Raw genomic sequence first — 21,446 nt, 5'->3', positions numbered from 1 at the left:
GTAAAGCTCCCACCCTCACATTGACGATTAAACACTGAAATTGCGTCGCTATTAAATATTGAAGGATGCATGCCGACTTCTCTCAAGCCAGTAGCGTGGCTATTGTCAATGTATAGATCTTCTACTGGGAGTCAAGCATCTTTTTTCCGATGCACCACTGCCTGTTTACTGTATCCTTTGCACCCTCACACTGTTGAATTAACAAAGAAATTGTGTCGCTATTAAATGTTAATGGATCCATGCCTACTTCTCCCCAAGCGCGTAATGCGGTTACGGTCAGCGTATGGAACTTCTCCTGGGAGTAAAATATCTTTTTTCCTATGCACCTCTTCTAGTTTACTGTAACCCTCGTACCCACCAGTTGCAGAATTAACGCAGAAAACCGTCGCTATTCAATATTAAAGAAACCAAGCAGACTTGCCCCATGCGAAAAACGCGGCTACGGACACCTTATGGGTCTTCTCCTGGGTGTCAAGTATCTGTTTGCCGATGCACAACAGCCAGTTTACTGTGTCCCTAGCACCCTGACATAGACAAATTAACACAGAAATTGCATCGCTATTAACTACTAAATCAAACATGCCGACTTCTCGCCAAGCTAGTTACGCGACTAATATTAATGGATCCAGTCCGACTTCTCCCCAAGCGCATAATGCGGCTACGGTCAACACTCAAATTGACGATTTGACGCAGAAAATGCGTTGCTATTCGATTTTAAAAAATCCATGCTGACTTCTGCGCAAGCGACTAACGCTTTTCAGGGTCAATGTATGGGTCTTCTACTGGGAGACAAGTATCTTTTTTCCTATGCACCACTATTAGTTTTCTGTATCCCTCGTCCTCTCACATTGACGAATTAACACAGGAATTTCGACGCTATTAAATTCTAAATGAGCCGCGCTGATTTCTCGCCAAGGGAGTTACGTGGCTACTGTCAACGTATTGATCTTCGCCTAAGCGTCAAGTAGCTTTTTTCCGATGCAGCACAGTCAGTCTAATGTAAATATCACACTCACACATTGACGATTAAATACAGAAATTGAGTCGCTACTAAATACTAAATGATGCATGTTATCTTCTCTCCGAGCGAGTAACATGGATGTGGTCAACTTATGGATCTTCACCTGGGTGTCAAGTGTGTTATTTTGATGCACCACTGCTAGTCTACTACAAAACTCGCACCCTCACATTGGCGGATTAACACAGATTTTGCGTCGCTATTAAATACTAGTGGATCCATGCCGACTTCTCCCCAAGTGAGTAAAGCGGCTACGGTCTTAGTATGCATCCTCTCCTGGGAGTCAAGTATCTTTTTTCCGATGCACCACTGCCAGTTTACTGTATCAGTCGAACCCTCACATTGACAAATTAACACAGCATCGCTAATAATTTCTAAATTATCCATCCCGACTTCTCCCATAGCGAGTAACGTGGACACGGACAACGTATGGATGTTCTCCTGGTAGTCAAGTATCTTTTTTGCCGATGCATCACTGCCAGTCTATTGTAATCCTCACAACATCAAATTAACGATTTGACACAGAAATTGCGTCGCTATTCAATTTTAAGGAATCAATGCCGACTTCTCCACAAGCGAGTAACATGGTTCAGGGTCAACGTACGGATCTTCTCCTGGGTGTCAAGTATATTTTTCCGATGCACCACTGTCAGCGTATTGTATCCCACACACCCACAAATTGGCGATTTAACACAGAAATTGCGTCGTTATTCAATTTTAAAGGATCCATGCTGATTCCTCTCCAAGCGAGTAACACGGCTACAGTCAACGCATGGATCTTCTCCTGGGAGTCAAGTATTTTATTACCTATGCGCCAGTGCTAGTTTACTGTAAGCCTTGGACCCTCACATTGACGAATTAACACAGAAATTGCGTCGCTTTTCTATGCTAAAGGGTCCATCCTAAACTCACGCCAAGCGAGTAATGCGGATTCGGTCGGCGTGTTGATCTTCTCCTGGGAGTGAAGTATCTTTTTTCTGATGCACCACTGCTAGTGTACTGTATGTCTCGCACCATCACATCCACGATATAACACAGAAATTGCATCTCTATTAAATACTAAATGATTCATGCCGACTTCTCCCCAAGCGAGTAACCCGGCTGTCGTCAAAGTATGGATCTTCTTCTGGAAGTCAAGTATATTTTCTCCGATGCACCACTGCGAGTTTACGCACCCTCACATTGAAGTATGATTTGCGGAGTATCCATGTAGATGTGAATCGATGTACGTGTAGATGATAATCGTGTAAGTGAATTTTCACCTTTACTTCCGCAACAGGATCATTATCCCATTGTTCCCCAGGAAACTGTGGCAAATAATCTAAGTCGCTCTCACGACGGTGTAGGTGAGGATTTGGCTGTGCGTTCTTCTGTCCCAATCTCGTCCGCGTAGATTGTGTCCACTACTCCTCTCAATGATATGCTACATCCCGTCTGTCCCATGGTGAGTGGCGAAGTAGTTACACTATGTGATCAAAAGTATCCTTACACCCCCAAAATCATACGTTTTTCATATTAGGTACATTGTGCTATCACGTATTGCTAGGTACTTCATATCGGCGAACTCAGTAGTCATTAGACATCGTGAGAGAGCATAACGGGGCGCTCCGCTAAACTCACTGACTTCAAACGTGGTCAGGTGACTGCGTATAAGTTGTGTCATACCTCTGCACGCGAGATTTCCACTCTCCTAAATATCAGTTGGTCCACTGTTTCCGATGTGATACTGAAGTGGAAACGTGAAGGGACACGTACAGCACATAACCGTACAGGCCGACCTCGTCTGTTGACTGACAGAGATCACCGATAGCTGAAGAGGGTCGTAATGTGTAATAGGTATACTTCTATCCAGACCATCACAAAGGAATTCCAGACTGCACCGGGATCCACTGCGAGGACTATGACAGATAGGCGGGAGGTGAGAAAAGTTGGATTTCATGGTCGTGAGGCTACTCATAAGCCACATATCACGCCACTAAATGGCAAACGACGCCTCGCTTGGTCTAAGGAGCGTAAAAAATGGACACTGAACGATGGAAATACGTTGTGTGGAGTGACGAATCACGGTACACAATGTGGCGATCCGACGGCAGGGTATGGGTATGGCGAATGCCCGGTGAACGACATCTGCCAGCGTGTGTAGTGACAACAGTAAAATTCTGAGGCGGTGGTGTTGTCGGGTGGTCGTGTGTTTCACGGAGTAAGCTTGCACCCGTTGTTGTTTTGCGTGGCACTTTCGCAGCACAGGCCTACATCGTTGTTTTAAGCACCTTCTTGCTTCCCACTGTTGACGAGCAATGCGGGGATGGCGATTGCATCTTTCAACAATATCAAGCGCCTGTTTATAATGAACGGCTTGTGGCGGAGTGGTTCCACGACAATAACATCCCTGTAATGGACTGGCCTGCACAGAGTCCTGACCTGAATCCTATAGAACATCTTTGGTATGTTTTGGAACGCCGACTTCGTGCCAGTCCTCACCGACTGACATCGATACCTCTCCTCGGTGCAGCACTCCGTGAAGAATGGGCTGCCATTCCCCAAGAAACCTTCAAGCACCTGATTGAACTTATGTCTACGAGAGTGGAAGTTGTCATCAAGGCTAAGGGTGGGCCAACAGCATATTGCATTCCGGCATTACCGCTGGAGGGCGCCACGAATTTGTAAGTCATTTTCAGCCAGGTGTCCGGATACTTTTGATCACATAGTGTATCTCCAGCATCCCTCCTGCCCGCGAAATGACTCCTTATGAGCTGCCTCTGTGTGGAGAGAAAGTGGGGTCTTGCCCTTCGTCTTTGTGTCCCCGTTACTGTCTGGGACGTGGCAATGTCCTGCTGCTCCTTCGTCTGCAGCGGCCGTTGTTTTATTTTTATTTTTTTTAATTTGCCGCCTACAGCAAATTCAGAGGAAAATAAAACTAGCGACAAAGTATCATCTGTAGCTTTGGTCGTTCTACAGAATGCTTCTTCCCTAATGATTGGATCTCCTTTACATGTCCCCTGTTCTGAGGAGCCCTCCAACATCTCTGTCTGCAGAGGCCGCCATGCCACGTAGCCGACAGAAACAGCGTACAGAACCCGACCTTACGGTGGCACGTAAGAAATGTAAGAAAGGAGTTTGCGATGACGGGGGCCTGGTCCCCCGATGCCTTATTCGTCTGTGGAATCTGTAATGGACATTGGCGCTCAGCTGTCTAAGTAATCCTTCTCGGTACGTTCCGTACATCCCCGGGTAGTTGTTGTCAATGACCCAAGCCTTAAACGTTAATCGAGTAGAATCAGAATTGCGATTGGCTTCATTTATGTTTCTTGTATGGACATGGTATTCTTATAGGAGGCGTCATTTAGGCATTTCCGCTTACCTAGTTTTCACTCGGAAGTGATGCCAAATAATTAGAGGGACACCTCAAATATTGATCACTAGAGAAAGTGAGCCCAAAGTTTCCAAATATTAGTACAATAAGTACAGGTCGAAATAATCTGACTTGGAAAATCTGAAGGTCAATCACAAATAGGATAATACTACTCATTTCAGGAGAGACGTAAAGTAATTGGTGGAAAGTATTAACATAAGAGCTTATAAATAAGAGCGTAGGCTAAGCAAACTCAAGGAATGTACTGATAGCGCGAAGAGCTCCACTGAGGAAATGTCGGGCAGCCACAGACACTCTTAAAAAAACACCTTGCCGGTGCGTAACAGTAACAGATCCCCACGACCAACCGCCACTCTAAATAGCGGACATGCAACCCGCCAAACTAAGAGCTGTTAACAAACAACACTCGTGTCAGACATGAACTAAAAGATAAACAAGTTAAGAAAAACTAATGCGCCTGCGCCTTAATAGTTTAATGGCATAAAACCTTCAACTCAGCCATAATAATCAAAGAGTAATGTTACTCCAAATGGCACAGAGCAAACGCAGCTTAGTAACATAGAACGCTAAAAAGATGGCGTAACAAACGTCTCCCCACAAAAGAACGTAACTGAATAGGGTGAAATGATTAATCTCAGAAAGTTATTTGAAATAGAAAACAGTTAATAAGTCGCCTAGGCTACACAGTGAGAGCCTTGTTTGAATCAAATTGAAGTTTCTATGAGAAACAGGAGCTCACCTCTAGCATTTAAAAATAAGGTTCTCTTCCATTTCACTTAGATTTCAGAAGGATTCAAAACACAATTTGAACAGCATACATTAGTTCGACAAATTTTCTTAAAATAATCAAAAGATTAAGTAATAAATCCAAGAAAATATCGAAAGGCGTTAAAAGCAACCACTTAATAAACCAGAGCTTATAAGAAATTTAACAGCACTAAAAAGCCAATTTTATTAAACGCTAGGTGTCCTGACGGTTCACAGGAAAATGACACTGATTTGAAAGCCACCAGATTTGAGGTACCAGACAGCTTGTGGCGTAAAGGAGTAACTGCAAGGCAAAATCTCACGTGGCACTTACAACATCAAGGAGCCACCGTCATACGTGCGGAACAAGCACTAACCGTTAAATGGATCAAACGCAGAGGGACCAGTAGCGATTAACAATAATTACAACCCGTGAAATTTTTTTTTCATATCCATAAAACGACCGTCACAGAGGCGGCATATCACAGCGTGAGTGATACCAACCATTGCTACTTCAGGAAGCCGTTATTCCGTAATGTCAGGTCAGTGCAAAACGTCAGCATCCAGAAGAACACAGCATGGACATGACAGAAAGCAATTCAGCTGAAGCACACTGAATGGCGTTGTTGTGGATCGGCAAGACAGCCAACCCACTATGAGAGGAAGCCGAAAGGCACGCGTTTTAGCTCACGCAGGCTGGCGTGAGGTCTGGAACAGGTCAAGGAAATGAGACTAACAAAAAAGGTACGTAGCTGCTGGAATACTTAACTTTAATCCATAATTGGTGAACATCGCTCTTGACGGTACATGTTTTACAGCATCAATAGTAACTGGTAATGGCGCCTTGCTAGGTCGTAGCAAATGACGTAGCTGAAGGCTATGCTAACTATCGTCTCGGCAAATGAGAGCGTAATTTGTCAGTGAACCATCGCTAGCAAAGTCGGTTGTACAACTGGGGCGAGTGCTAGGAAGTCTCTCTAGACCTGCCGTGTGGCGGCGCTCGGTCTGCAATCACTGATAGTGGTGACACGCGGGTCCGACGTATACTAACGGACCGCGGCCGATTTAAAGGCTACCACCTAGCAAGTGTGGTGTCTGTCGGTGACACCACAGGCGTGGTGAAAAGTTCGATGCAGCCATTAACGGTACACTCGCAACCAACCGGTCTCTGCGTAGACAGAGCCGACGGCCGGCTGAGCGACCACCGTGCGTGTTTCCCTCTCGCCACGTATCCAGACACTCCTCTACACGCTCCGTCGTGTTTTCAAGGCTCCGCGCCAGCGATAACAAACAGGAAGCTAAGGTTGATTCCTGGCACCTAACGAGGCGCCAGCAAATGAAGGGGGAAAAAATGTGAAATGAAGCCGTCGCGGCTCAACAAAGTTCCAGAGCTCGAGTCTCCGTCTGGAACACAGTTTTAATCTGCGAGGAAGTTTCACATCAGCGTACACTTCCCTGCAGAGTGAAAATCTTATTCGTGACTTTTGTTGCATCCCGCTTACGTCATGTTGAGTTGTAACTGCCCAACACTGTAGGTAATATGTGGAACTTTGTTGCCTGGGAGTCTCCTACATTTAGCATCAGCTCCCTAGCTGGGATGGTTTCCTTTCTTAAGGTACGTAGATGCCATTACCTTCGCGTAGTTTCTCTATAGGGCTCTTAATGTACAGACTAACTGGTGCTCTAACCACTACGTGTAGAGGTTTAGTGCCGGGTTTGCGTCGCCGACGAAAGGATGAAACTCGGTGCTGGTACGCAGCCTACTGCTCACCAACAGCAGCGATGTGGCCGCGGAGGTTAACACCTCGATCTGGCGGGAGGACCAGCATCAGCAGGGTCGCATGTTCTCCCTCCACGAGACACTGTGCAGACTGAGCTGTGCTCTCTCCCAACTATGCGTTTTCGTGGAATGGGTTTGTGTTCCGGTTATCTGCCCTGGACACTAACGTAATTACAGGCAGTGTCGTTTCCTCACCTGTTGTCGCTGTCCAACACGGTGTGTAGTGTTGACAGCTTAATACACATACATATTTGATTGTGGGTAATCACACCCGTAACATTTTGTGTTTGAATTCTCATGTACCGATTGGTGGCAAGCAAGTCGTTTGTCGGTTGGTCCGTGGCTGTCCCTTTATTGGGTTCCGACGGATCAAGTGTAGTTGGGTTCACCACCTGTCTCACCTAAGTGAACGAGGGCAGACCGACCCCCTGGAGGCTTCTGAGTGCTGTTGTCTTTACTGTCTTTCCCATCGGTGTTTAATTGTCTGATTATAATCTATTATAGCCAATGATAAAAAAATTCTTCGTTTTACTGTGTTTTATGTAAATAAGTTTGAATTCCGGCAAGTGGATATTTGCTGAAACGTTATTGCCGTTGTGTTGTCTTTTCTTTTAGTCTGGTTTCAGCTACTTAAAACTTAAGGCTTATGGTTATATTTTTTTTAAATTTTGGGAAATTAATTGTGGGCCTTCAGCCCAGGAACCTTATTTTTAAGATTACCTTTCAAGCTTAAACATTGCGGCTTGGAACCTTATTCTTAAATTTATCTTTCAAGCTTAAACATTGCGGGCTTCTGCGTTTGGAAAGTTATGGTAATTTATTTTAAAATCTTGAAAATTTTATTGTGGGCCTTCAGATGTTTGTATTGCATCTTGTTTATGTTGTCTATCCACCCTTGCCTTGAGACTTTCACCCTAGCTGTGATAACATATATTTTAATTTTTTTAATACTTTAACTGCATTTTTATCTTGTTCATTTTTAAGATTTCTTGTTTCGTGGCCTTCAACCGTGAAATAATTGCATTTTGAAACTCGTAGTTCTAAAGGTTCGGCTATGTGCCGCTTTGGTTGTAACTGTTATTAAATTACAATAAATTACAATTTTAAGGTGAACCTGACCCCAACCTTATTTGACCCTTTCCACAATCCTAATCACCTGTTCTGCCCAGCGGGTTTAGCGGGCATTTCTGGAGTACAGCCCCGGATATTGATGCAAAGTCTGGTGATCAGCAACTTTATTCCGCATCATCTGCTTCCCGTAGCGGGCCAAATACTGGTGCTGAAAATTTTATCCACCGCCCAATTTCGAATTGGCTGTCTGCGAATGCGTTTACTACTACACACGTTGGTACCTATTAAATAATTCCTCTGTCGATATTACTTCTTACAGTCAGACTCAATTAGGCTTTCTGAGTGTAATTTTTAGTAGCTTTCAATTTGTGATTATCTCGTTGCTTATTGTAAATTGTTCAACGCTGTTGTGGATAATTTCACGGCATTTGCGAAGGGTAATCTATCCGTTACGATCACTAGCTCAGCTGAGGTCGTCCGGCGCCTAGATTCATGGTAATTTCGCCTGCCTGTAATTCGGCTAAGCTAAGCTATCATTATACATTCTGCGGCGCTGCACACTGCCAAACTATCGCCTTGCGTAATTTGAAACGTTTAGTGTAGCGCGACCAAGGTACGAGACTCGCTTGCACAAATTAACTGAGCGGCGAGTTCACAATAGCAATGATGCATTTCGTTACGCAGATCGCACAATTAACCGTGTCGCAACGTTTTTTGCTAACTTCAGCTTCACGTAAACCACATTTCTCCGTTACTTTTAAGAAGGTTTCATTGTTCTTGTGACGACGTCCTGGAAACATGGTATGAGTCGGATATCTTCTACTCGAATATTTTGTCCCCTACAACCTTTACGCTTCTGTGCTGTTTACATATGCTTGTCCGTACGTAAAAATCATGTCATCAAGTTCTGTCACCGTGTAGAGCTCCGTTTGGTTGGGACTGATTGATGTTAGCGCTTCAGCCTGTAAACACAGTACAGACATTCTACATCAGCAGTGCTGATGTCAGTAATCAGTACGCTATCTGAAATGGGGTAATTGATTTATTATCCCAACCTTTACACCTAAGTGCTCTTCGGGATTGTACACTAAAGAACCAAAGAAATTGATACAGGCATGCATATTCAAATACAGAGATATGTAAACCGACAGAATAAGGCCCTGCGGTCGGCAATGCCTATATAAGACAACAAGTGTCTAGCGGGGTTGTCAGATCAGTCACAGCTGCTACAATGGCCGGTTATCAAGATATAAGTGAGTCTGAACGTGGGGTTGTAATCGGCACACGAGCGATGGGGCACAGCATCTCCGAGGTAGCGATGAAATGAGGATTTTCCCATATAATCATTTCACGAGTGTAACGTGAATATCCGAAATCCGGTAAAACATCAGACTCCGACATCGTTGCGGCCGGAAAAAGACCGTGCAACAACGGGACCAACAACGACCGAAGATAATCGTTCAACATGACAGAAGTGCAACCCGTCCGCAGACGGCTGTGGATTTCATTGTTGGGCCCCTAACAAGTGTCTGCGTGCGAACCACTCAACGAAACATCTTCGATAAGGGCTTTCGGAGCCAAAGGCCCACTCGTGTACCCTTGATGACAGCACGACACAAAGCTTTACGCCTCGCCTGGGCCCGTCAACACCGTCACTCGACTGTTGATGATTGGAAACCTGTTGCCCGGTCGGACGAGTCTCGTTTCAAACTGTATTGAGCGGACGGACGCGTACGGGTATGGGAACAACCTCATGACTTCATGGATCCTGCACGAGAGCAGGGGACTTTTCAAGGTGGAGGAGGCTCTGTAATGGTGTGGGTGTGTGCAGTTGGACTGATATGGGTCCACTGATACGTCTAGATACGACTCTGACAGGTGACACGTACGTAAGCATCCACTCAAATCACCTGCATCCATTCATGTCCACTGTGCATTGCGACGAGCCTGGGCAATTCCAGCAGAACAATGCAACACCCTGCACATCCTGAATTGCTACAGAGTGGCTCCAGGAATAACCTTCTGAGTATAAACACTGCCGCTCGCCACCAAACCCCGCAGACATGAACATTACTGATCATGTCATGGATGCCAAGCAACATGCTGCAGAAGAGATCTCCAAGCCCTCGTAGTCTTACAGACTTATGCACAGCTATGCAGGATTCATGGTGTCAGTTCCGTCCGGCACTACTTCAGACATTAGTCGAGCCCGTGCCACGTCGTGTTGCGGCACTTCTGTGTGTTCGCGACGATCCTACACAATATTACGCAGGTGTACCAGGTGAACCATGGACCTTGGCGTTGGTAGGGAGGCTTGCGTGCCTCATCGATACAGATAGCCGTACCGTAGGTGCAACCACAACGGAGGGGTATCTGTTGAGAGGCCAGACAAACGTGCGGTTCCTGAAGAGGGGCAGCAGCCTTTTCAGTAGTTGCAGGGACAACAGTCTGGATGATTGACTGATCTGGCCTTGTAACACTAACCAAAATAGCTTAGTGTTCTGGTACTGTGAACGGCTGAAAGCAAGGGGAAATTACAGCCGTAATTTTTCCCGAGGGCATGCAGCTTTACTGTATGATTAAATGATGATGGCGTCCTCTTGGGTAAAATATTCCGGAGGTAAAATAGTCCCCCATTCGGATCTCCGGGCGGGGACTACTCAGGAAGACATTGTTATCAGGAGAAACAAAACTGGCGTTCTACGGATCGGAGCGTGGAATGTCAGATCCTCTAATCGGGCAGGTAGGTTAGAAAATTTAAAAAGGGAAATGGATAGTTTAAAGTTAGATATAATGGGAATTAGTGAAGTTCGGTGGCAGGAGGAACAAGAATTCTGGTCAGGTGCCTACAGGGTTATAAACACAAAATCAAATAGGGGTAATGCAGGAGTAGGTTTAATAATGAATAAGAAAATAGGAGTACGGGTAAGCTACTACAAACAGCATAGTGAACGCATTATTGTGGCCAAGATAGACACGAAGCCCACGCCTACTACAGTAGTACAAGTTTATATGCCAACTAGCTCTGCAGATGACGAAGAAATTGGTGAAATGTATGAGGAGTTAAAAGAAATTATTCAATTAGTGAAGGGAGACGAAAATTTAATAGTCATGGGTGACTGGAACTCGTCAGTAGGAAAAGGGAGAGAAGGAAATATAGTAGGTGAATATGGATTGGGGCTAAGAAATGAAAGAGGAAGCCGTCTGGTAGAATTTTGCACAGAGCATAACTTACTCATAGCTAACACTTAGTTTAAGAATCATGAAAGAAGGTTGTATAGCTGGAAGAACCCTGGAGATACTAAAAGGTATCAGATAGATTATATAATGGTAAGACAGAGATTTAGGAGCCAGGTTTTAAATTGTAAGACATTTCTAGGGGCGGATGTGGACTCTGACCACAATCTATTGGTTATGAACTGTAGATTAAAACTGAAGAAACTGCAAAAACGTGGGAATTTAAGGAGATGGGACCTGGATAAACTGACTAAACCAGAGGTTGTACAGAGTTTCAGGGACAGCATTAGGGAACAGTTGACAGGAATGGGGGAAAGAAATACAGTAGAAGAAGAATGGGTAGCTTTGAGGGATGAAGTAGTGAAGGTAGAAGAGGAACAAGTCGGTAAAAAGACGAGGGCTAGTAGAAATCCCTAGGTAACAGAAGATATATTGAATTTAATTGATGAAAGGATAAAATATAAAAATGCAGTAAATGAAGCAGGCAAAAAGGAATACAAACGTCTCAAAAATGAGATCGACGGGAAGTGTAAAATGGCTAAGCAGGGATGGCTAGAGGACAAATGTAAGGATGTAGAGGCTTATCTCACTAGGGGTAAGATAGATACTGCCTACAGGAAAATTAAAGAGACCTTTGGAGAAAAGACAGCCACTTGTATGAATATCAAGAGCTCAGATGGAAACCCAGTTCTAAGCAATGAAGGGAAAGCAGAAAGGTGGAAGGGGTATATAGAGGGTCTATACAAGGGCGACGTACTTGAGGACAATATTCTGGAAATGGAAGAGAATATAGATGAAGACGAACTGGGAGATACAATACTGCGTGAAGAGTTTGACAGAGCACTGAAAGACCTGAGTCGAAACAAGGCTCCGGGAGTAGACAACATTCCGTTAGAACTAATGATGGCCTTGGGAGAGCCAGTCCTGACAAAACTCTACCATCTGGTGAGCAAGATGTATGAGACAGGCGAAATACCCACAGACCAAGAAGAACATAATAATTCCAATCCCAAAGAAAGCAGGTGTTGACAGATGTGAAAATTATCGAACTATCAGTTTAATAAGTCACAGCTCCAAAATACTAACGCGAATTATTTAGAGACGAATGGAAAAACTGATAGAAGCCGACCTCGGGGAAGATCAGTTTGGATTCCGGGGAAATGTTGGAACACGTGAGACAATACTGATCCTACGACTTGTCTTAGAAGAAAGATTAAGAAAAGGCAAACCTACGTTTCTAGCATTTGTAGACTTAGAGAAAGCTTTTGACAATGTTGATTGGAATACTCTCTTTCAAATTCTGAAGGTGGCAGGGGTAAAATACAGGGACCGAAAGGATATTTACAATTTGTACAGAAACCAGGGGACAGATGTAAGAATCGAGGGGTATGAAAGGGAAGCAGTGGTTGGGAAGGGAGTGAGACAGGGTTGTAGCCTCTCCCCCATGTTATTCAATCTGTATATTGAGCAAGCAATAAAGGAAACAAAAGAAAAGTTCGGAGTAGGAATTAAAATCCACGGAGAAGAAATAAAAACTTTGAGGTTCGCCGATGACATTGTAATTCTGTCAGAGACAGCAAAGGACTTGGAAGAGCAGTTGAACGGAATGAACAGTGTCTTGAAAGGAGGGTATAAAATGAACATCAACAAAAGCAAAACTAGGATAATGGAATGTAGTCGAATGAAGTCGGGTGATGCTGAGGGAATTAATTAGGAAATGAGACACTTAAAGTAGTAAAGGAGTTTTGCTATTTGGGGAGCAAAATAACTGATGACGGTCGAAGTAGAGAGGATATAAAATGTAGACTGGCAATGGCAAGGAAAGCGTTTCTGAAGAAGAAAAATTTGTTAACCTCGAGTGTAGATTTAAGTTTCCGGAAGTCGTTTCTGAAAGTATTTATATGGAGTGTAGCCATGTATGGAAGTGAAACGTGGACGATAAATAGTTTATACCAGAAGAGAATAGAAGCTTTCGAAATGTGGTGCTACAGAAGAATGCTGAAGATTAGATGGGTAGATCACATAACTAATGAGGAGGTACTGAATAGAATTGGGGAGAAGAGGAGCTTGTGGCACAACTTAACTAGAAGAAGGGATCGGTTGGCAGGACATGTTCTGAGACATCGAGGGATCACCAATTTAGTATCGGATGGCAGCGTGGAGGGTAAAAATCGTAGAGGGAGACCAAGAGATGAATACACTAAGCAGATTCAGAAGGATGTAGGCTGCAGTAGGTACTGGGAGATGAAGAAGCTTGCACAGGATAGAGTAGCATGGAGAGCTGCATCAAACCAGTCTCAGGACTGAAGACCACAACAACAACACCAGTTTCTTTGATTCTTCAGTGTATAATGTCACACGTTATCGCTACGGTCGCAGGTTCGAATCCTGCCTCGGGCATGGATGTGTGTGATGTCCTTGGGTCAGTTAGGTTTAAGCAGTTCTAAGTTCTAGGGGACTGATGACCTCAGACGTTAAGTCCCATAGTGCTCAGAGCCATTTAAACCACACGTTATTACGTAAATAACTGTGTTCAGACACTGTGTTGCGTGTAGAAACCAAAGACTTTACTCCATGCATAAGAAAAGCGTACATTATCATTGCATTATCATTGATTTTTATTGTCTGTCTTTTTTAATGTAATGTTAATGACTCAGATTTTGTGCTTGCTCTGATAAAGACGAAGGCAACTTATAATTGCGAACATTATGCATTTTAAGTCGGTAGAAAGAGGAAAAGCTGTATTCAAGAAAGAAATATACGAGTGCTTATCCCTAATAAATAATTAGGTAAGGCTCTTTTTAGTCAGTCTAGTAACTACAGAAAGTTTCAGCTACGCTGCGTCGACGTGGAGTTGGGGAGACGTGGGGCAGATTGACGAACGAACCTGCAAATAAACATGGCAACTTTCAACGAACTCAACAGCACGCAACAAGAAATCTGCCATACGTCTTTACCAACATATTACCGCACGATAAAACACACACAAGGAGAGTTTAATTTCAATGGAGATTTGAATACACCATTTGAAAACTAATAATACATGCTAATCTTGTCTATAAAATCATAAAAACCGAAAAAAATAACAATGTAATTGCCTGCCCTACAACCTGAGTGACAACAGTGCCGTTTAATGTACACCACAAAATGGTGCAAATGGCTCTGAGCACTATGGGACTTAACTTCTGAGGTTATCAGTCCCCTAGAACTTAGAACTACTTAAACCTAACAAACGCAAGGACATCACACACATCCATGCCCGAGGCAGGATTCGAACCTGCGACCGTAGCGGTCATGCGGTTCCAGACTGAAGCGTCGGCTGTACACCACAGTCAGGGGTATTTTCTCGTTTAACTTTCGACTCGGTCGTTTCCGGACCAGAGGCCCGTACCTCAAATTGATACATTTACCCTTCTCAATCATCTCAGAAAATTTGTAATATCATCACGGAATCACCCTGAATATTACAAAAAGTAATAATCCTATAATACTTCCTTGGGGTCGCTTTTACATTTGAAGATTTCTCTCCTTTTTCTCCTTTGAGAAACAATAGCGCACTATATTTTGTTTGGTTGCAGTACTGCAGTCCTATCACAGAGTTGTTCTGATGTTCCGTACGCTCGTATTTAGTTCATCAGGCGACAGCGCGGAAATGTACCGAACGCCTTCTACAAGTCACGGAAGACCGCATCTTTTTTCATGGGCAAATAGAGCGGATTGTGTTTCACACTGTCGTTGTTTCCGGAACCCATATCGACTTCTACAGAGGAGATTTCCCGTTTCCAGATCTGTCATAGTAAGCGAACATAAAACATGTTTCACAATTTTACAACAGACCGAAGTCAGAGATAAAGACCTATCGTTCCGTGCCTCTCTTCGACGACCCTTCGTGAAAACAGTATAACTGGGGGAAACGTCGTAAGGAAGCAGAATAATATTCTTACCGAGGGAGCAAGATTGCGGGCGAAGGAAGGAAGGAACGTCAGCAACAGATCGGCTCAGGACAATCAGCAACAGGAAGGTTAGCAAGTACCGCGTGGTACCGCTGGCAGCGGGCTGAATGCAGGCGGAGCGCAGCCTTGGACACGACAGATACAGGTAAGGAAACGAATCGTATCCTGTGGTGTGCGTACTGTAAGACCTTCGGTACACACACCATCAGATTATTTGACTTGTCGCTCTATGCGAGTGTCAGCAATATGTCTCGTGGTCTTATCGTGGCGTGTTTATCTTCTGCCGTTAGATCAGACGATAGAAATGCCACTTGCTCGCTTAAAGTAGCAGATTGACGGTGACCAACTGTAAACAGAACTTGATTAATTTTCACACACATTTATTAAAATAATAAAAATCTTAGACATTACGTAACTTGATCCTGGATGCTGTTTACAATTGACAATCTGAAGTTCCTTTGGTCTTAGTACGTTAATCTTATTCTCACATCTCTGATACTTGACAAAGTGTCTATTCATTTATCTTCATGCCTATGCACAGGAATATGGTAATCTTATTAGGCGCAGACTGAAACTTGACTACAATCAAATGCAGACTAATGCAGACTGACTAATCGGAGGTCTGTACACTCGTTATAATACCTCGTGCGTTTATGTATCACTGCGCGAGTGTGATCCGCGAGGAGAAAAGGTTCTACGTTAGCAGCAATCTCTTTGGCTGCGTTACATATTAATACGCGGATCGGCGGAAGCAGAATTTGGTCCGTCTCTAAGACAGTGCCATCTCGTAGTGCGGAGACGGACGAGCGCTGCGCCTGCGCTGTTGTGCTTAGCAGGGCGCGCTCTAGTGGGAAAGTTGTGTACGCGCTGACTGCGCGGAACTACACTCCTGGAAATTGAAATAAGAACACCGTGAATTCATTGTCCCAGGAAGGGGAAACTTTATTGACACATTCCTGGGGTCAGATACATCACATGATCACACTGACAGAACCACAGGCACATAGACACAGGCAACAGAGCATGCACAATGTCGGCACTAGTACAGTGTATATCCACCTTTCGCAGCAATGCAGGCTGCTATTCTCCCATGGAGACAATCATAGAGATGCTGGATGTAGTCCTGAGGAACGGCTTGCCATGCCATTTCCACCTGGTGCCTCAGTTGGACCAGCGTTCGTGCTGGACGTGCAGACCGCGTGAGGCGACGCTTCATCCAGTCTCAAACATGCTCAATGGGGGACAGATCTGGAGATCTTGCTGGCCAGGGTAGTTGACTTACACCTTCTAGAGCACGTTGGGTGGCACGGGATACATGTGCATTGTCCTGTTGGAACAGCAAGTTCCCTTGCCGGTCTAGGAATGGTAGAACGATGGGTTCGATGACGGTTTGGATGTACCGTGCACTATTCAGTGTCCCCTCGACGATCACCAGTGGTGTACGGCCAGTGTAGGAGATCGCTCCCCACACCATGATGCCGGGTGTTGGCCCTGTGTGCCTCGGTCGTATGCGGTCCTGATTGTGGCGCTCACCTGCACGGCGCCAAACACGCATACGACCATCATTGGCACCAAGGCAGAAGCGACTCTCATCGCTGAAGACGACACGTCTCCATTCGTCCCTCCATTCACGCCTGTCGCGACACCACTGGAGGCGGGCTGCACGATGTTGGGGCGTGAGCGGAAGACGGCCTAACGGCGTGCGGGACTGTACCCCGGCTTCATGGAGACGGTTGCGAATGGTTCTCGCTGATACCCCAGGAGCAACAGTGTCCCTAATTTGCTGGGAAGTGGCGGTGCGGTCCCCTACGGCACTGCGTAGGATCCTACGGTCTTGGCGTGCATCCGTGCGTCGCTGCGGTCCGGTCCCAGGTCGACGGGCACGTGCACCTTCCGCCGACCACTGGCGACAACATCGATGTACTGTGGAGACCTCACGCCCCACGTGTTGAGCAATTCGGCGGTACGTCCACCCGGCCTCCCGCATGCCCACTATACACCCTCGCTCAAAGTCCGTCAACTGCACATACGGTTCACGTCCACGCTGTCGCGGCATGCTACCAGTGTTAAAGACTGCGATGGAGCTCCGTATGCCACGGCAAACTGGCTGACACTGACGGCGGCGGTGCACAAATGCTGCGCAGCTAGCGCCATTCGACGGCCAACACCGCGGTTCCTGGTGTGTCCGCTGTGCCGTGCGTGTGATCATTGCTTGTACAGCCCTCTCGCAGTGTCCGGAGCAAGTATGGTGGGTCTGACACACCAGTGTCAATGTGTTCTTTTTTCCATTTCCAGGAGTGTATGTACACAACATATCCTTTTAGTTGTGGCGTAACATGACAGCTACGCCACACTGAAGTAGCCGAAAGGCACGCATAATCTCACGTAGGCTAGATAGAGGTCTGAAACAGGATACTTATTGAATGATATAAAGAAAAGTACGTAGCTGCTATTACTTAACTTTTATATCGTCCTCTGGTATACAGCATTCTTGATGATACAAGTGAGACTCTATCTTGAGGTACATGCAATGTTACAAATGGCGCCTTGCTAGGTCGTAGCCATGGACTTAGCTGAAGGCTATTCTAACTGTCTCTCGGCAAATGAGAGAAAGGCTTCGTCATTGTAGTCGCTAGCAAAGTCGTCGTACAACTGGGGCGAGTCCTATTCCGTATCTCGAGACCTGCCTTGTGGTGGCGCTCGGTCTGCGATCACACAGTGGCGACACGCGGGTCCGACATGCACTAAATTGACCGCGGCCGATTTAAGCTACCACCTAGCAAGCGTGGTGTCTGGCGGTGACACCACATACCTCCCCCGCAAATCGGCGAACGGTCGTGTTATAAGGCTTCCGCCCGCCGTGGAGAGGACCCCATGTCGACGTATGCGATGAGGTGGGGAGCCTAACAACAGGCGAGGCTGTGCCACCCGCACCCGGCCATTCGGTCCGAGGGGAGCTAGGAAACGCCTGAAAACCTAGTCCAGGGTGCACGTCAACATGCGGTGTATGCGCCCGTAAAGAGACAGGAGGGGCCGAAGGGTCGACCTCCATTGCGTCGGGGTACCCGACGCGCGAAGATGCCATGTGGTCCGGAGCGGGCAAGAGTTCCATGGCGGAGGACAGCTGGTCACGGGAAGCGATCGGCGGCGCGTGACCCAGGGAGGCGCTTGGCGGCTGCAGCGAAGCGTCGAATGCGGGCGGCGCCGGCGGGAGAACAGGCGGCGGCGTCGGCGGCGGCTGCGGCGGCTGCGGCGGCGCGTCGCCATGGGGCAAAATGGAAGGCATCGTCGGTAACACCTGAGGATGAGGCGAGCCAGTAGATGGGTCCCCAGGGCGCTGATCGGACGGCACCGTCGCTGAAAGCAGACGGGGAGCGGCAGAACCCGTGCGACGACAGAGGCGCAGCTGATTGAGATGCCGACGCACCTCACCAGAGGCCCCCAAAACCAAATACATCGCGCGGCCGAGGCAGCGAAGAATGCGCCCTGCGAGCCAACGCCGTGAACCTCGATAGTTGCGATAGAATACAACGTCGCCTGGAGCAAAAGCAGAAGTCTGCCGCTGCACAGGAACCTGATGCGGCGGATGCAGCAAAGACATCAAGGTTCGATGAGGACGACCATGGATCAACTCAGCCGGCGAGCGACCATCTCGGGGCTGAGAGCGATACGATGACAAAAAGAGCAACAAGGCGTCCTCCCGAGAATGCGACTCTTTCAACTTCAACATCTGTGACTTGAAAGTCCGGACCAATCGTTCAGCGGCACAGTTTGACTGAGGCGAAAACGGCGCGGATGTCAGATGTTGAATACCATTGGGCTGGCAGAATGACTGAAATTCTGCCGACATGAATTGTGGGCCATTGTCGGAAACAATAGTCTGCGGAAGACCTTCAATGCTTGGATGGTGGCAGAGGACGTCGTGGAAGACATCCGGACAACAAAAGGAAAATTACTGAAGGCATCTACCAGAACCAACCATCGAGCATTCCAGAATGGACCAGCAAAATCGATGTGCAAGCGCTGCCAAGGGGAAGTGGCTTTTGGCCATGCAAAGACTTTCCGCGGTGGTGCGGATTGTTGTTCGGCACACGCCATGCAAGAAGAACACATATTCGTAATCGCAGCATCGATTCCGAACCAAGTACAGTGCTGACGAGCAAGTTGTTTCGTTCGCACTATACCCCAATGTCCTTGGTGAAAAAGCCTTATAACACGACCGTTCGCCGATTTGCGGGGGAGGAATGTGGTGTCACCGCCAGACACCACGCTTGCTAGGTGGTAGCTTAAATCGGCCGCGGTCCATTTAGTACATGTCGGACCCGCGTGTCGCCACTGTGTGATCGCAGACCGAGCGCCACCACAAGGCAGGTCTCGAGATACAGAATAGGACTCGCCCCAGTTGTACGACGACTTTGCTAGCGACTACACTGACGAAGCCTTTCTCTCATTTGCCGAGAGACAGTTAGAATAGCCTTCAGCTAAGTCCATGGCTACGACCTAGCAAGCGTGGTGTCTGGCGGTGACACCACACTTTTTAAAGGAAACATGCCAGCATTCGTGAAAATCGATTGGGGGAAAACCGCGCGGATCTAAATATTAATAGCGGCACGGTATTCCGAATCCTTGTCCTGCCAAGTGCGAGTGCAGTGCCTTAAACGCTACACACAGTCACCCTGTTCTGTGTAGAAGGAATTTCTCTCCAACAGTAGACGTGTGCTGGCGTCAGATATTGACATGAAACTGCGAACAATGTTTACGAAAATTTGTGTCTTGAGCGCAGCTTGATATCGGGGTCAAATGTGGACCCGAGAAAAACCGCAGAGAGAAAAACACTGTAAGCGTTTGAAATGCAGCACTACAGACGGGCAAAAGGGTGAATTTACATTAGAATAACAGCGCACGGATTCATTGAGACCCCCGCTAGGTGAAATGCCGGCATGTAGCATTGTGGGCAAGTGACGTGGTGAGGAAAGTAGATGAGGTGTGTCACACAAGTGATGAGGCAGACTTTTTATCTACCAAGGTTTTATTGTTTTCCAACAACAATATTTCCCCCTTCAAAGTACACTACTGGCCATTAAAATTGCTACACCAAGAAGAAATGCAGATTATAAACAGGTATTCATTGGACAAATATACTAGAACTGCCATGTGATTACATTTTCACGAAATTTGGGTGCATAGATCCTGAGAAATCAGTACCCAGAACAACCACCTCTGGCCGTAATAACGGCCTTGATACACCTGGGCATTGAGTCAATCAGCGCTTGGATGGAGTGTACAGGTACAGCTGCCCATGCAGCTACAGCACAATACCACAGTTCATCAAGAGTAGTGACTGGCGTATTGTGGCGAGCCAGTTGTTCGGCCACCATTGACCAGACGTTTTCAATTGGTGAGAGATCTGGAGAATGTGCTGGCCAGGGCAGCAGTCGAACATTTTCTGTATCCAGAAAGGCCCGTACAGGATCTGCACATTAAATATACATTTAACAAGTGAGACAAATGACGGCTTTCGTTTCTCTTCTTTCTATTATTTCTCCTATTTTTCTAGTTTTTCATCTTGTGGTCCGCAAACTGTCTTATACATTCTTCAGTCCATGTTGCTCTCGATTTCTTATTTTTGTACATTGATTAAATTTTAAATTTGGTATTTTATTATTAAAATAGTTTTGAGCCGTAGTAAAAAATTGCTGTTTTGAAGAGCGCGCCGCAGTGCGTTGTGCGAAGCACTCGCCCTCCGCTTCTGGCGGTGGCGCCGCTGTGGCAGTCGCAGCTTTGGTGTCTCCCTCTAGTGGGAAAGCGGAAAGGTTGCCTGTTCACGTGCATTTAAGGGTCACTATCAGCTCGGCAGTGGGTCAGTCGGAGTGAGGCTAGGTCAGTCTCGCGTCACCAGTTGCTGGTCTGTCTCTCGTTCGCATTTGTGCGGCAGTTAGTGTCTGTCTGTCGTCGGAGTGCTAGTATGTCTTTAAGCCAGAAAAAGACAGTCTTGCCACTCCGCCAGTAATAGAACTCAGCTAGTGATCGCCTGGTCGGGGCTGAGTTCCTGCATCTGAGTCTGCGTGTTAGGCCGCCAGTCTGCTCGAGTTGCTCGGGCAACGGTCATTGGCGGTTGGATCGATCGGTCGGTCGGTCGCGCACTGAGACACGAGATGACTTGTCTGCCTTGAGCATCGGCGCATGTGAGGTCCCCACGTGAGTCCAGTGGGCCGCGCCGTATAGAAAGGGGTAGTGGCTTCGCGGTTGACACGAGAGCAATAGGAG

Source organism: Schistocerca americana, chromosome 8, assembly GCF_021461395.2.
Source record: "Schistocerca americana isolate TAMUIC-IGC-003095 chromosome 8, iqSchAmer2.1, whole genome shotgun sequence".
NCBI lineage: Eukaryota > Metazoa > Arthropoda > Insecta > Orthoptera > Acrididae > Schistocerca > Schistocerca americana.
The sequence above is the reverse complement of the archived record's forward strand: the minus strand, read 5'-3'. Positions refer to the sequence as shown.